Below are 16,658 nucleotides of genomic sequence, written 5' to 3'. Positions count from 1 at the left end.
CCAACTTGGCGGCTGAATGGAAGTTGTGGTTTTCGTTCTTGAAACACCAAACATCCTCTTGCCTTGTCGTTCCTTTACCTGTTGAGCCAGTGTCACTCTAAGCAAACATGGCCAATATACTAGTCTACAGGTCATCCAGAATATCGGCCTAAATTGCCATTGATGTTTCTTACCATAAAAATTTAAAGACACACTTTTTTTTGTTCACTTCCCTGAAAAGGTTACCTCCAATGTCACTGCCCCCAAGAACACTACTTTAATAACTCATACACACTGAACACGTCCTTTATGCTGGAGACTGTGCCAAACAATTTACATTTTCTATGTTTCATAAAAAAAGCAAACAAACACAAGTTGGAACCTATTTTATCTCTATTCTCTTGAGGAGGGAACAAGTTGCTGGAGGTAGTTATCTTGCCTATGTGTGTACCACAGAAGATGAGAGGGGAAAGGGCTTTTGAAATCATTTGATTTGATCCTTCATTTTACAGATGTGGAAGCTGAGCTCAGAGAGGTTAAGTCACATGCCTGTGATCACACAGCCAGGAAGTGGCAGAGCTGATCCTTAACATAAGCTTCCTTCCTTCCTCGAACCATACAATCTACCACCTTGGGTTAACACACATCACCCTGGCCTCCTGTACTCTGAGAGCCTGTGGCCCGATCTTTTGTGATTTGAGGATTTGTGCCATCCCCGATGTGCTGTCGTCATGCAACCAAACTGTGACTCAGAAGAAGGGGGAGGGGGGCATCGTGCTCTTGCTGCATCTGATTGATGATGAAGTCAAACTTCATGACTCACAACACGCTGAAGCTCCCCGCCCTTCACACCTTTCCCCACAAGAAACCCACCAGGTTCTTGGTTACCTTTCGAGTGTTTCGTGGGTGGCACAGAATGTATCCAAAAATAGATCTGTCCCCAGCTCCCCCAGAAGAGACTTGCAGCCTAAAAATGTCACTCCGTCTCCCTTCCAAAACAGACACCACTGCCTGGGGCGTAGCCCTTCCTGCCCAACCTGGTGGCCTGAAGATGAGCTTTCCTCCCATCTGGATATTAGACTTCCTTCTTGGGGAGGGGAGAGAAGTGCCTGTTGCCAGCAGGAAAAAAAAAAAAAAAAAAAAAAAAGACCTTTCATGCAATCTTTGGCAACAATTGATCTGAGGCAGCCTGATTTCAAGCTAACAGGTGTGGTCTAGTCTTTTACCTTCTGAAGACCAACTAAATGGGACAATGTACGTAAAAGTACTTTGTAAATTGCAAATACCGGGAACTATCACGAGGCTTTGCATGTGTTCCCTGAATCTTCAAAATCCAGGGAGCGGAAGGGATGAATTCTCTAGTGATACCTCTGGTGACACAGATTTTCCAGCCACAGAGACCCAGGGAGTTTTCCTGGCCTCGGCTTTCTGCGGATAACTCCTTGTGTGCCGAGATGAGATCAGGATGGCTACGAAAGCAGTGGCAAGCCCGGGCGCATGACGGCTGCAATGGGGCACGGGGTGCGTGAAAGAGTCAGAAAGAGTTTCCATCAGCCAGCAGAATTGAGGGGGCAGGGAGACAGCGTCGTCTGGCTGTGGGAGGATTGCCCAGTTGAGTCTCTGCCCCTGCGTTGACCCGGAGCTTGTCTTAATACAAAGACATGTTTACTAGCTTCTCGCCAGGCTCCTGCGATGCTTGAGCTCCATGAAGCATCTTGTCACAGTAGAGGTGTTTCCAGTTCTCTTATTTTATTCATGCAATCACTCATTCAGTGAGCACATATTTAATTCTTACTCCATGGGCAGCTTTCTCTGCTTAAAAAAATTCCTCCATTTTCTGCCCACATATAAAGCCCACGTACAGTGAGTATAGCTTGGAGATAAATAGGTTTTGTTTAAATAAAAGTAAAGAGGGGCCTATTTCTATTGCGTCCACTCCCTGCTACCCTCCTTGGCCCACACCAGAAACGAGAGGTCAGGTTTGGGATTCTTTCTTTCTTTCTTTCTTTCTTTCTTTCTTTCTTTCAGAAAGAGAGAGGGCATGAGTGAGTGAGGGGCAGAGAGAGAATCCCCAGGAGGGGCAAAGAGAGAGAGAGAGAGAGAAGCAGGGCTCACCCAAAGCCGGGCTGGAGCTCACCCAATGTGGGACTCAGACTCACAAACTGTGAGATCATGACCTGAGCTAAAGTCAGATGCTTAACGACTGAGCCACACAGGCGCCCTGGGATACTTTCTGTTCCTGGGAACCATTATGCTCCTGGAAAGCATGACTTTCAGAATGTTATCATATCCTTTGAATAGGGTTGTTTGCCTTATTATTATATCACTTACTGGGTACCCTTGTGCATAACTCCATGGAAGACTCTGAAGGGACAGAAAATCAGTAACAGTAGTAACAACACAAACACATATCAGTAAGAAGAACAAGAAGTGTAAGAAGTGGTGCCCAGGCTTTGGGTGCTTATACTGGGATGCCCAAAGGCAAGGGAGATGCATGTGACTCACGTCACCTTTCCTGTGTGCACGACAGAGAGCCACAATTGCCCACAATGCTCCCACTGAGGTCAGGTGCAGGTAAGAATTCTTAACACAGGGCTCTGAGGGGTCATTGCTGTTTGTCTGGAGTTGTAGGTAGGATGCAAATCCACCTCCTCTTTCCATCCGTGTGTTTTTGACCAAATTCAAGAGAAGTTCAGGAAAGGAAGGCGCAGTCATAGGTGCATGAGTGGTCGGGAAACATGCCACATGGGAAGGCAATTTTAGCTTCATTCTGAAGAATTCATCAAATTTGGGTAGAGTGGGTAAATAGGGAAGAGGGGAGAGGAAGAATTTTTGCTGTGCTGAAGTTTTTTGTACTTTCAAAAAACATAATCAAATCTGTGTCTCCTTTTTTTTTTTTTTTTAATGACTTCTGGCTTTAATTTAGGAAACTCTTCCTTCACCCCTAAGATCATGAAAACACTCACCTGTATTTTCTCCTAGTACTTTTCTTTCTTACATAGACATATTTGATCAAGTTCAGTTTATTTTGGGGTAAGGAATACAGTAGGAATCCATTTTTTTCTGAAGGTTAGCTAGATTTCATACCATTTGTTGAGTAAGCATTTAAAAAGTGTCCATCATATACAGAATCTCCTTACATACATGTGCTTATTTCTGGAACCCTGATTCCTTTTTCATTCATCTGTTCATATGTATATTGTGAGTCCTGCTTTTTAGAAAACTCAATTCAGGGGCACCTGGGTGGCGCAGTCGGTTAAGCGTCCGACTTCAGCCAGGTCACGATCTCGCGGTCCGTGAGTTCGAGCCCCGCGTCGGGCTCTGGGCTGATGGCTCAGAGCCTGGAGCCTGTTTCGGATTCTGTGTCTCCCTCTCTCTCTGCCCCTCCCCCGTTCATGCTCTGTCTCTCTCTGTCCCAAAAATAAATAAACGTTGAAAAAAAAATTAAAAAAAAAAAAAGAAAACTCAATTCAGAAAATGCTTACATAGAAATTAGGTATCTAAGCAAATAGAATTCTTCAGACTGCAGCCAGCAAGCTGACCTAACTGTCCTGAAATGGCTTAATTTTTCAAAATCTTAAATATATACTCCTTTTTAAAAAATATAGCAGCTTTACTAACATATACTTTCAGCTTTACTAACATACAATTCATCCATTTAAAATGTACAATTCAGGGGCACCTGGGTGGCTCAGTTGGTTGAGTGTCCAACTTCAGCTCAGGTCATGATCTCCCAGTTTGTGAGTTCGAGCCCCACATTGGGCTCACTGTTGTCAGCTTGTCAGCGAAGAGCCTGCTTGGGATCCTCTCTCCCCATCTCTCTCTGCCCCTCCCCCACTTGTGCTCTCCTCCCCCCAAAATAAATATTAAAAATAAAATAAAATAAAATGTACAATTCAGGGGTGGCTGACTGGCTCAGTTGGTTGAACACAGGACGTTTAATCTCAAGGTCGCGAGTTCAAGCCCCACGTTGGGCTTTTAAATTTTTTAAATTTTTTTTAAAAATAACAAAATAAAATGTACAATTCAGTGGTTTTCTGTATATTTGCAGTGTGCCACAATCAATCTTAGAACAAAAAGGTACCCTGCATCCATTAGGACTCATTCCCCATTTCCTCCCAACTGCTCCTCCTGCCAGCCCCTGTCAACCACTAATCAACTTTCTGCCTCTATGTATTTGCCTCATTCAGTCATTTCATGGAAATAGAATCATACAATGTATGACCTTTTGTGTTGGCTTCTTTCCCTTAGCAGAATGTTTTCAAAGTTCATCTGTATTACTGCACGTGTATCCAGACTTCATTCTTTGTATTTTTGAATAATCGATGGTATGGATATACCACACTTTGTTTATCCGTTCACCAGTTGATGGACATGTTGGTCATTTCCACGTTTTGGCTTTTACAGATAACGTCACTGTGAACATTTGTGCACAAGTTCTTGTGTAAATTACATACTTTTTTTTTGATGCTTATTATTTTTTTTTAAATGTTTATTTATTTTTGAGACAGAGAGAGACAGAGTGCAAGTGGGGGAGGGGTAGAGAGAGAGGGAGACACAGAATCTGAAACAGGCTCCAGGCTCTGAGCAGTCAGCACAGAGCCCGACGCGGGGCTCGAACCCACGGACCGTGAGATCATGACCTGAGCCGAAGTCGGACGCTCAACCGACTGAGCCACCCAGGCGCCCCTGATGCTTATTTTTGAGAGAGAGAGACAGAGACAGAGTGTGAGCAGGGAAGGGGGCAAAGAGAGAGGGAGACACAGAATCCAAAGCAGGCTCCAGGCTCTGAGCTGTCAGCACAGAGCCTGATGTGGGACTCGAACCCATGAACCATGAGATCATGACCTGAACCCAAGTCGGAGGCTCAGTCACCTGAGCCGAAGTCAGATGCGCAATCGAGTGAACTGCCCAGGTGCCTCAAATTACTCACTTTTTTTTAAAAAAGAGCATTGTCTTTTGCATAAAATCATACACTTCTTTGCAAGACTAGTCCTGTGAGCTATCTTTTCAGGATGATTAAAACGTTTATTTCCTTATACTCTTGTTTCTTTAAAGCCAAGTGTAACTTGATTTGTGGAGGCCTTAATCCTGTCAGTCTATGCTGTTTGAACCACCATTAAATAAAATAAATAAAGAAATTAATTAAGAAAACTGCAATCTGGTAAAGAACATGACTGGCGGGTGCTGCAAAGAATCCAGTGATAAAGGTGGAATGTACAGATCACTGATATCACTTTTAAATTTATTTTCTTTTTTTTTTTAATGCTTATTTATTTTTGAGAGAAAAAGAGAGAAAGAGAGAATGAGAATGAGCGGGGAAGGGGCAGAGAGAGAGGGAGACACAGAATCTGAAGCAATTCCAGGCTCTGAGCTGTCAGCACAGAGCCCAACTCGAGGCTCGAAATCAGGAACCACGAGATCGTGACCTGAGCCGAAGTCGGATGCTTAACCCACTGAGTTACCCAGGTGCCCCAAGGACCGAATCTTTGTTTGTGGTAGGCCCAACGTAAATATACTGTATTTGTTAATTATAAGAATGAGGGAAGTTGTGTCCTGAAGCAGATTTCTAGCTTTTGCCCCGCCCACCTGCTCCCACTCTGTTGTTTATGCTCTCCCTGGAGATCCCAGCCTCACCCAATTCTAAGGGACAAGGGACAGATCAGGATTTATCTAAAGCAGACATAGTTGGAAGACTGTTTTTAGCATTTTGAGGAAGGGTGGGGTTGGCATCAACTAGAAAACCAAACGGATCCTGTTTGGTCAGTCCTTTATCTGCCAGTTTTGAAAGAAGAGAAATTTCTCCATACCTTGGAGTCTTACTGAACAACAAACACAAACAGTAAAGAGTTTAAATACTAAATCACACTGACTTGGCCAAATCCCAAAGGTGGCTGTGGAAGTGAACAGACCTTGCCTTGGAAAAAGTCTCTAACCCTCCGTTCAATTGCAGCTCTGGGAGAAACAGAATGAGCAGACCTTTCAAAGCTGGAATTTTAAGCACCAAGTCCAGTTGGTCAATTCTGGTGGCCCACACCCACTCGGCCCAGGAAGCACCTTCGTGGACCTGACAGCCAGATACTCCACCAGACACATGGAAAGCAAACTGCAGGGACGTCCAAAAAGTCCCTTTCAGGAAAAGACCTCTTTGCTCCTCGTTGCTTAAACCTTGGCATACAGGGGGAGCCTGGGTGGCTGAGTGGGTGGAGCCTCCGACTTCAGCTCAGGTCATGATCTCATGGTCTGTAGGTTCGAGCCCCGAGTTGGGCTCTGTGCTGACTGCTCAGAGCCTGTCTCGGATTCTGTGTCTCCCTCTCTCTCTCTGCCCCTCCCCTGCTCGTACTCTGTCTCTCTGTCTCTCTCAAAAATAAATAAAACATTAAAAAAAAAAAAAAAACCTTGACAGACAGGCCACACCTGAGGTGATAGGTTTGACCTGTAAGTGCCTGAAACCTGCCACGGGGCTCCCAGACACTCAGGCCCGACTAAAAGCAGCTGCTTGTGGATGTGCCTATGACTGGCTCCTCTGTATTACTTGGTAATCAGTTCAGACGTCACCTACCTCTTCAGAGGGGGCTGCCCTGGTGCTTCGCAAAGACCTCAAGACCCTACAGCTGAAACTGCCGTCGGTCTCAGCCCACACAGCGCTCTAGTTCTCTCTCGCTCCTTAGCCGCAGAAACTCACTGAGGATGAAGCGGGGCAGAGCCACCATCTGAAAGGAGGAGGTGGTGGTGCTTCTGATGAGTTGGTCTTTCCTCCGGTTTTATCTTCTATTCTGATGAAATGACGGTGATTGTCCCTCTGTTCCAGAACAAACAGAGCTGCGGCTTATGTTTCCCACTGTTCGTTGCTAATTTCATGCACCATCAGGTTTTGTGTTTCATGTCTCCATTAAACCTGTTTCCCCCTCTGGGATGCTGGAACACTGTGGGTAGCACGTTGTCTTGTGCTGGCATGCTGGGGGTTGCAGGGAGGCTGGAACTAACTTGGGGAGCACCTGTCCCTTGGTGATACCCACCCACGGGAAGCTTGTTCTCCAGACTTCCCACCCTCACACCAGGGCAGCCATGGCTCGGAAACGGCCTCCGAGCTAAGCCCGGAAATGGCCTCCGAGGCTCTTCTCAACCCCACACCAGGTGGCCACCACCAATTGAACTTAATTGGCACTGTTTGGCAGTCCTGCTTGATTTATTACAATAATGGAAAAAGAAAAAATAAATCCGTCCTCTGGAAGCCTCCGGATTCACTTACACTCTTGTTCAGATCGTGTTCCCCGTACACATAGAGCTATTTCATGAATTTTCCCACCACCAAAAGTCTGAGAGGACCCCTCGTTCTTTTAAGGAGGAAGGGCATCTCTCCAAAGGCATCTTTTTAAAAATAAATTTTAACGTTGTTCAGGCATGGGAAGTACAAAGAAGAAAACATTTAGTGACCCATGTTTTCACTGCCTAGGTCACTTCTGCTGGTAATAATTGTAACACTGGACTAGTAGTCATACATAAAATTTGAGACTTTAATGATTGAAACCTATAAAGTAACAAGTGAGAACATCTGTTCCCACCCTTTCGAATGGTAACAGCTATTATTTATTAAGAGTTTTTTATGGGTCCTTCCAGAAGGACCCTCTATCTATGTGTATATACATTCTTCTAAATTTGCTAAAAAATGCTCTACATTATGTTCTGTACCTTGCTTTTTTTCTTTCTTACCAAATAATACGCCTTGGCATTCTTTCCTGATCCACCTCATTTTATCAGCACACGGTTTTTCAACATAGGGATGTCCCATGATTTACTTAATCGGTGCGCTATCAATGGCAAAGCACTTTTTAAAGACTTCATTGGGCCCCTGGGCAGTTAACACGCTATTCACCAGTAAGAGAGTAGAGACCCCTATTTCATTTGTTTACTCAAAATCCTACAGCTCCAAAGATCATTCAGCTTGGTCCACAACATCTGGCAAATACAACCACAGAGCAAAGCATCAGCAAAGCTGGGGGTGGACATGTGGTATAAAAAGTCATTTGCAATGCATCAGAATGAAGATCACTTGTAATGATGTAAACACCGTCAGTTCCAGAAGACTCAGTCATGTGACCGGGCCAGGTGGTATTGCCCTGGGTGACATCGATGCAGCAATGCTTTACCCAGAGTTCAGATTTACAATGTCTCAGAAGCCTTGCCACACTGAAATGCCTTATTTTATTCAGAACGGGTGTATTCTCTAGAGCTGCTGAGTCCACAGAGCTAGCCCTGTTTTCCTATCACCAAGCTGCCTTGATAGTAGAACCATCTTTTATTTATATGTGTGTGTGTGGGTGGGTGTGCATTTTTTTTAATTCTCCAGAGAAAGAGACCTTCGCATTGTCCAACTTTAATTCTACCAGGGAATTGGGGTGATCATTTCGGGTAAAATCGAAACTAGCCTCTTTTGGCCACTTGCCAACTTGGTGTCCTAGGCATGTCACCTAACCATTCTAAGCCTATAAAATGGAGTTAATGATGCCTACCCCATGGGGTTATTGGAATGATTAACTGGACAATATACGTCCACAGGAAACATATGTCATGCCCCCACTTGTATACTTAAACACACATCTAATACGTTAATCTGAAAAGAGAGATGTCTGAAAAGATGTTCCCCAAAATGTTAACCCTGTTTTCCTCTTGGGGTGGGATTTCTGGAGGTTTTTTTTTTTTTTTTTTTCCCATACTGCTTGGTTTGCTTGTTTGGGGGATTTAAAAAAATTTTTTACAATGATCAGGAAATACTTTTACAAAACACATAAAGCCATTTTCAAAATGAGATAATGCAAATAAAGAAAATCACACAGTAAGTGCTCAATCAATGGTAGATGTTATTACTGCGAAAATTTATCATGAAAATATGGGTCCTTCAATCCCAGAAAATCATCATTTAACTATCTTTAAGACCCACAAAGCTCAATCTTTAAGAACATGGTCTTTGGAATCAGACAGTTCTGGTTTAAATTGCAGTTTTGTATCTTTTTTTCCCCTTGTCAAAACCCTTCACCACTTATAGTTGCGATTCCTCCATCTGTGAAATAAAATGCTTTTCTCTCATCCAATCACCCAAATCCTACACAACCTTCAGACCTTTCAGTGTTTCCAGCTGCCCTGAAAACAAGGAATTCCTGAAGTACTTGCAGACTTTGTCATTCTTGAGGGCCCTGGATATAACAATGGAACGTGGTCATAGCCAACAGAGCTAACTCCTTACACAATATCTATTCTTCCCTCTCTCTTTACCAATAGATCTTTAATTTTATGCAAGGCAGCAATGTGCACGGTATTCCTGATCAGAAAGGATGTGTTCAACTTTCATATATTCTTTGCCCTTAACTCTTCCCCCTGTTCCCGCCTAAAGCAAGACAATGACACTTAAAGGGTCAGTAGCCATTTTTACAACTGTAAGAGCCACCCACTAAGAATGACAGAACAAGAGAGCAAAAGAAGTCAGGTCTTTGATGACTTCAGGGAGAGGCTATACAACTCCTAGACCACATCCCCCAACCCCCTGTTTCATGAGAAAAATAAATCTTTACTGTGTTAACCCACTGTTGTCAGGATTCTGTTACATGCAGCCAAATGCAATCCCAAGTGAATATACTAATTATATGCTTACTGTGAGGATTCAAATAAGATGTTTCTTGAGCACTTAGCTTAGTGCCTAGAGCAAAGGCATAAGTTAAATACATATTTGCTGATGAGTTCCAGTTTTCCTTCCTCGTAAGAGGGAATTAGGAATTGAAAAATACGTCACACTGTAATAGAGAGTTGGGAACTTTATTCTGTCATTTGGAAAGTTCTTAGAATCATGCTCAGCAGACAAGAAGGGCTTTATAAGTATTTGATAAATAAATAATGAAATGAACAATAAACAAATAAATGAATACATAAGGAATTGTCATGAAAATAAAAGATGTCGCAGTGATAGAGACACAGAGCCCCTTCTGGGGGGTACACAGGGAAAGGCTCTTGGAGGAGGTGATAATGAAGGTAGGACCTGATCCATAAGAAGGGGCCAACTATGCAACTATGCAAAGGTCTGGAGAAGGACACTGCAGCCAAAGGGAGGCCTGTCCAAGGCTCTAAGATAGGTGAGTTTGTTATGATGAGGGAATAGTCTTCCTGAAATCACCAAAGGTTTGCATTTGCAAGCAGAGAGAGGAATACATAGGGTATTCCATACAGAGAGTAAATCCACATTTTACACTGCCTGAAACTTACACAGCTTGGGAGACCCTCTTTAAGGAAAAGAACATTAAAGTACAAATATGAAATGGGGCTTTGGAAGGGAGCTTTGCAAGCAAAGTGAGTGGCTCTGGAGCTTAAGCTACATGAACTTCAGAGAAAATCTATTTCAGGCTGGACCTGAGGTGATAGAGAAAAGTAGACTTAACATACAAATTATTCAGTCTCTTTTGGTACTCAGAGACCGATTTGAAGCAGATGGAGTGAAAAAGCTGGCCTTTAAGATAAGGATCCAGGATAGCTCACTGGACCCAAGGATGAGAACCCAGCTGGGTCAAATATATATGTTGCAACCAAAGTCTCAGACACAAGCAGGACTCCCCCTATTTTATCGCTTTGTAAACCTACACAGGTGCTTTATTCTTGTTTTTCTCTTTGCAGATCAACTCCATGTACCTTTCTGACCCATGGAGCAGAAAACCATGGCCACCCACGTTACCTGCCACGCCTCCAACCACCAGTTCCCAGTCCAGCTTCCCAGGGAAGCAGTCTGATTGACAGACTTGAGTCAGGTGTACATCCTCAGGTCAAAAAAACCAGCATGATGGCAACAAAGGGACCACTCAACCCTGAGATGCAGACTCTGACTGCAGAGCAGGACTGTCCAACAGAAATATAACACCACACACAAATGTGAGCCGCATACATCATTTGACATTTTCTAGTAGATGCATTACACAAATACAAAGAAACAGATGAGATTGATTTTAATATATTTTATTTAACTCAACATATCCAAAATATGATTACTTTAACATATGCAATATATAAATATTTTACATTCTCTTTCACATACTCAATCTTTGAACTCCAGCGTGTGTTTTACATTTACAGCACATCTCAACTCGGCCCAGCCATATTTCAAGCGCTCAATAGCCACATGTGGCTAGAGGCTATCATGGTGGACACGCAGATCTAGATTTCTTGGCTGAGATCAGGTTGATGCAGCTACTCACGTACATCACAGCAGACCCAAGTCTGTAATGATCAAACAACATTCTCTTGGTTGATGCAGTTATCATTACAGTGTGTCTGCTCTTGGACTCAGCTAAATATGCAGGATTAATCATCGCTGGCTTTCAAAGTGCACATAGCTCAAGCACATTTGCTGCCAAAATGCAATTACAGAGTTCTTTCTTTGATGGATCCAGAGTTAATGTCTTTGCACTTCCTTTATTCCAGAAATGAAATTAAAGCCACACACACACAAAAGGCCCACAGAAACCTACAGCTCCATCAGCAAATTGTTCAGCCTTGGTAGGAAGGTCATTAGACTGGTTTTATACAGAGTCCATAAAGCACCGGGAAAACAGATAAATGTCAAAATCCTAGTTGCTTGGTTGCACTTCAGCTCAGCCTCCCAAAGGTAATAAATGCACCTCTCCAAAGTGTATCTGTTTTCAGTTCGCTGCATCCAGGTAAGTAAGCAGTGCAAGGACATATTTCTTTTTCATTACATGTATTATTCCCCCAAGTTCTAGCCAACACAGATGTATATACAGGTTAGATCTGCTCCACCTCACTTGGAGAGGCTAGTTTCTATTCTGTCTATTGATTTTTCAGAAGGGTTTGGATGAAAAGACAAGATGTGATGAGTTTAGAAGTCTCTAACTTTTCTGCCCAGAGGCAGTTTGTGATGGCTGCCTCGTAAACTGATAGCTACTATACATGAAGCATTTCTTACGTGCCAGGCAGGGGTGCTAAGCCCTTACAGACATTATGCCATTTAATTTTGCAGCAGTGCCATGGGTTAGTACTATCATCAACGGCCCCAACTTCTAGAGGAGGAAACTGAGGTTTCAGAAATATTAAGTGACTTGCCTGAAGTCACAGGGTTGCTAAGCAATGAAACCAAGATTTGAACTCAAGTTGCTTGACGCCAAAGCTTTAGTTACTAAGGCCTGCAGAACAATTAAGGGTGATTTCTGAAATAGAAGGCCATCCAAGTCTCACTTCCAGGGGCCAGACTTTTCACCAAAAGAGAGGATAGTGGAATGAGGTCACCGGTGGGCAAGGCTAAAAGGTGGCACAATGGAGCTCCTCTTTCATGGGAAAAATAAAGACAGATGTGCAAATGCCTGAGGAGGAAGCAAGTGACCAATCCTGGCAAAGAAGGATTGGACTCTACTCTGCCACAAGCTCTGACCTCGAACAGCAGCCTTGAACAAGCCACCTGGCTTTCAGTAATATAAAGATAATGGCTCTGCCAGGCCTCCCTGAGGGCCTATTTGGATTAACCAGTTAATGGTTATATACTAGTTAGAGTAGGCAAAGGGCCCAATAAAATCCCTACCCAAGCCTTTTTAATATAGAACTGAGCCCCTGTTGATGATAAAAAAATGTTAAAGGAAGATCAAGTTCTCTTCAGTTTTACTGCTTTAATTGAACCCTTTGGCAGTCCTAGGCCAGTCAAGAAAATAACAGCATGCCCATGTTAATTAGACAAATTGACTCTGAAAGACAACACTAGTAATGTTCTTAAAACCTGAATTAATTTTGGTAACCTCAAGTGGAGGGCAGGCATTGGATAAATATTTATCGAAGGACTAAATGCACAGATTCAATGTTTAGCCAAGCACCTACTACGTGCCAAACAGTGGATTACAAAGATGAGGTTTTAAAAAGCTACCTTTCTGGGGCACCTGCATGGCTCAGTCAGTTAGGCATGTAACTTCGGCCCAGGTCAAGATCTCATGGTTTATGAATTTGAGCCCCCCATCAGCCTGTCTGCTGTCAGCAAGGAGCCTGCTTTGGATCCTCTGTCCGCCCCCCTCCCTTCCCCATGCGTGCACATTCCTTCCCTCAAAAATAAAATAAACATTAAAAAAATAATAATAAATAAAAAGCCACCTTTCTGATGTCAATATTTTGCCTGGAGATTGGGAGTGACACCATATCACTCCAAATGTGGATTTCTCAATCAACGAGTTCTTGCACAATCAGCAGTATAAAGCAAACTATCAAAGTAAAGAAAATTATCAAAAAATTTCTCAAAGCAAAGAGAAATTGAAAATTTGACAGCAGGTCTCTTGGCAGAATGGCCCTGGAAGACAGAAATCTACATTTGCCAAACACAGGAAAAATCACAGAATTTTCAGGAGCTATTTTGATAACAACTATAAAATTTAAAATATGCAGAGTATTTTCATCCTTTAAAGGACTATATCTATCCAGATTTCCACAAGGCAAGAATAAATAAGTTCCCAGTTGGAGGTGAAGGTCACATCTCAATTACATAACACTCTCTTGTCAATACTTACCTGTTCGGAAAAGTATGTGAAATGTGCACGTTTCCATAGAAATAACCAGGCATTTGTCCAGCTGGTTTCCAAACTGGCTAGACCTTGTCAATCAGTTAATGCCTTACCTCCTGTGAGATAAACACATGAGAAGTCACTGTCAGGCTACTGTATTTTCTCAAACCCTAATTTGTTCATGCTTTTATTCATTCAACGAAAATAAATTGAGGGCCACCTGTATGCCAGACATTGTTCTAGACATGAATGAAACATGAACAAACCAAAGGTCACCTGTCTTCCTAGAACGTACATTTTAGCAAATGTTTTCAATTCCCAATAGAACTTAAGTGTGCTTCAACTGGTAGTTTTAACAAAGTGAAATAGCCTTTTGGGCTAGTACTCAGATTTCCTTATGTTGATTCATTCTCTTGGCAAATACTAACTACTGGGCTATCCCGAAACAATACAAATATCTAATGAGATGGCAATCATGATTTCAAGGGAGCTCACTGTCTAAATGGAAACACAAGACATTTACAACAACAACAACAACAACAACAACAAAAACAAAGAAAACACAACCCAACACTACAGGGCATTAAATGCCATGAGCAAAGCGAGTAGAACACTGGGAAATTTCAGAGAAGAAAATTCATCTTCATGGAGAAGGTAACTAGGAGGCATCTGAATTAGGATTTAAAGGATGAGTATGATAAGCACAGGCAAAATGAGAGGAGGGTGGGACACACTAGGATAAAGGATTGTCTGTAAATGATCAAAAGTAACATCTTATTTTCTTGAGGCGCCTGGGTGGCTCAGTCGGTTGTGTCTGACTCTTGATTTCACCTCCTGTCATGATCTCATGGTTCATGGGACCGAATCCAGAGTAGGGCTCTTCACGTTGGGATTCTCTCTCTCCCTCTCTCTCTCTGCCCCTCCCCTGCTTGCAGGCACGTGTTCCTGTGTGCATTCCCTCTCTCTCTCTCTCTTCCAAAATAAATAAATAAACAATTTTTCTTTTTAAAATAACATCTGTGGGGCTGGGGAGGGGGGAGCTCAGTTGGTTAAATGTCCAACTTCAGCTCAGGTCATGATCCCACAGGTCGTGGGTTCGAGCCCCGCGTGGGGCTCTGTGCTGACAGCTCAGAGCCTGGAGCCTGTTTCAGATACTGTGTCTCCCTCTCTCTCTGTCCCTCCCCCTCTCCTGTTCTGTCTCTCAAAAATAAACAGCATTTAAAAAGTAACATTTTCTTAAATATGTGATGGTGAAACAAATCTCTGAAAGCTGCTATGGATTGAATGGTTGGGTCTCCCCAGAATTCATATGTTGAAGCTCTACTCCCCAGTGGTCCTGGAAGTGGGGTCTTTGAGAAATCAGGTCATATAAGTGGAGCCCTCCTGATAGGATTAGTGCCCTTACAAAAAGAGTCACAGGAGAGAGACGATCTCTCTCTCTCTCTCTTCCTGGTGAGGATACAGCAAGAAGGTGTCATCTATAAACCAGGAAGAGGGCTCTCACCGGAACCCTACCATGCCTGCACCTTGATCTTGTACTTGCAACTTCCAGAACCCTGAGGAATAAATATCTGTTACTTAAGCCACCTAGTATATCTTGCTACAGCAGCCCAAAGGGACTGACACAAAAGCAAACACTTCAACCTTGCTTTCAAACTTTTTTATCCAAATCAAGTTTAGAGCAGTTGTTGTCTTCAACTCAACTGAATGCTCAGGGTCAACCTACAATGAAAAGTTAAGGGTGGAAAATGGGTTTCTTTCTTTCTTTCTTTCTTTCTTTCTTTCTTTCTTTCTTTCTTTCTCTTCAGTTTATTTATTTATTTTGAGAGAGAGATAGAGAGCAAGCAGGGGAGGAGTAGAGAGAGAAGGAGACAGAAAAGCCCAAGCAGGCTCCACAATGCTAGCACAGAGCCCGATGCTGGGCTCGAATTCATGAACTGTTGACATCGTGACCTGAGCGGAAACCAAGAGTCAGACGTGGAACTGACTGAGCCACCCAGGCGCCCTGAAAATGGGTTTCATCTCACATGTTCACTATGGAACTGGCAGCTAGAAGTATTGTGTGGCAAGTAATTCTGAGGCTTCATTAAGGGTCAGCAGGAAAGGACCTGTGATTGATTACTGATGTCTGCTGCAGGCACAGACTTCAGATGTGGTGGGTGATTTATTTGCCGTCCCTGGGTTAAGGTCAGACATCTGATTTGCTTAGGGAGGAATGCTGTGTCATAGTGGTTTTTAAACTGTTTTAGCAGCAGAACCCTTTGTTCAAATGAAATCTTACTCAAATTCCAATAGTTTGAAGAGGAGAGCAGTCCTCATTGAACAGGAAAGTCGGATGTCTAGAGTCCCAACCTCCCCCTCCTCATTCACAGTGGCACCAGGAGCACAGCCTGAAAAACCACCACTTTATGAGACTGTTGCTTTCTGGGTTACAAGACGAACAGCATTTAATCTTTTTGGCTCATATTCAATTCCACCAGAAGGAAGATCATCCTATTTTACAGATGCAAAAACTGAGGCCCAACAAAGTTAACTGATAAACCCGAGGCTGACAAAAGAAGGTTACTAATGAAGTCAAGAACCAGAAGCCAGGCCTCCTCCCTCTTACAGGACCGTGGTGTCACCGTCTGTGACTCGGCAGCTCTACCAGAGCTTGCCATGGGCTGAATACCAGAGACCTCTGAGGAAAAGAGCTGGGTTGAGTTGAAATAAACATGAGAAAAAGAAGATGGTCCTGCCTCTCTGTCTGAAATTCTGCCTCGCTCTGCCCTCCCCTACATATCTTTTCCACCAGCCCTGTTGTCAGTGACACTTTAGAGGTCTGTATCCCTGAGCAGCTCAGGGCCCCCGGGGGCTCAAGTTTCCTTCTCACTTCCTGAGACTTGCAGGAGAGGTAACAACCTGAGCATGACCCCTCCTCCTCTCTCCTCAGCTATTTCTTTTCTTTTTTTTAAGTTTACTTATTTATTTTGAGAGAGAGTGCGCATGCGTGCATGCACAAGTAGGGGAGGGGCAGAGAGCGAGGCATAGAGAGAATGCCAAGCAGGCTCAGTACTGTCAGCACAGAAGCCCCAGGGGGGGCTCAAACTCATGGACCTTGAGATCATGACTTGAGCCAAAGTCAGACGCTTCACTGACTTAGCCACC

Source organism: Felis catus, chromosome A1 (genome assembly GCF_018350175.1).
Source record: "Felis catus isolate Fca126 chromosome A1, F.catus_Fca126_mat1.0, whole genome shotgun sequence".
NCBI lineage: Eukaryota > Metazoa > Chordata > Mammalia > Carnivora > Felidae > Felis > Felis catus.
The sequence above is the reverse complement of the archived record's forward strand: the minus strand, read 5'-3'. Positions refer to the sequence as shown.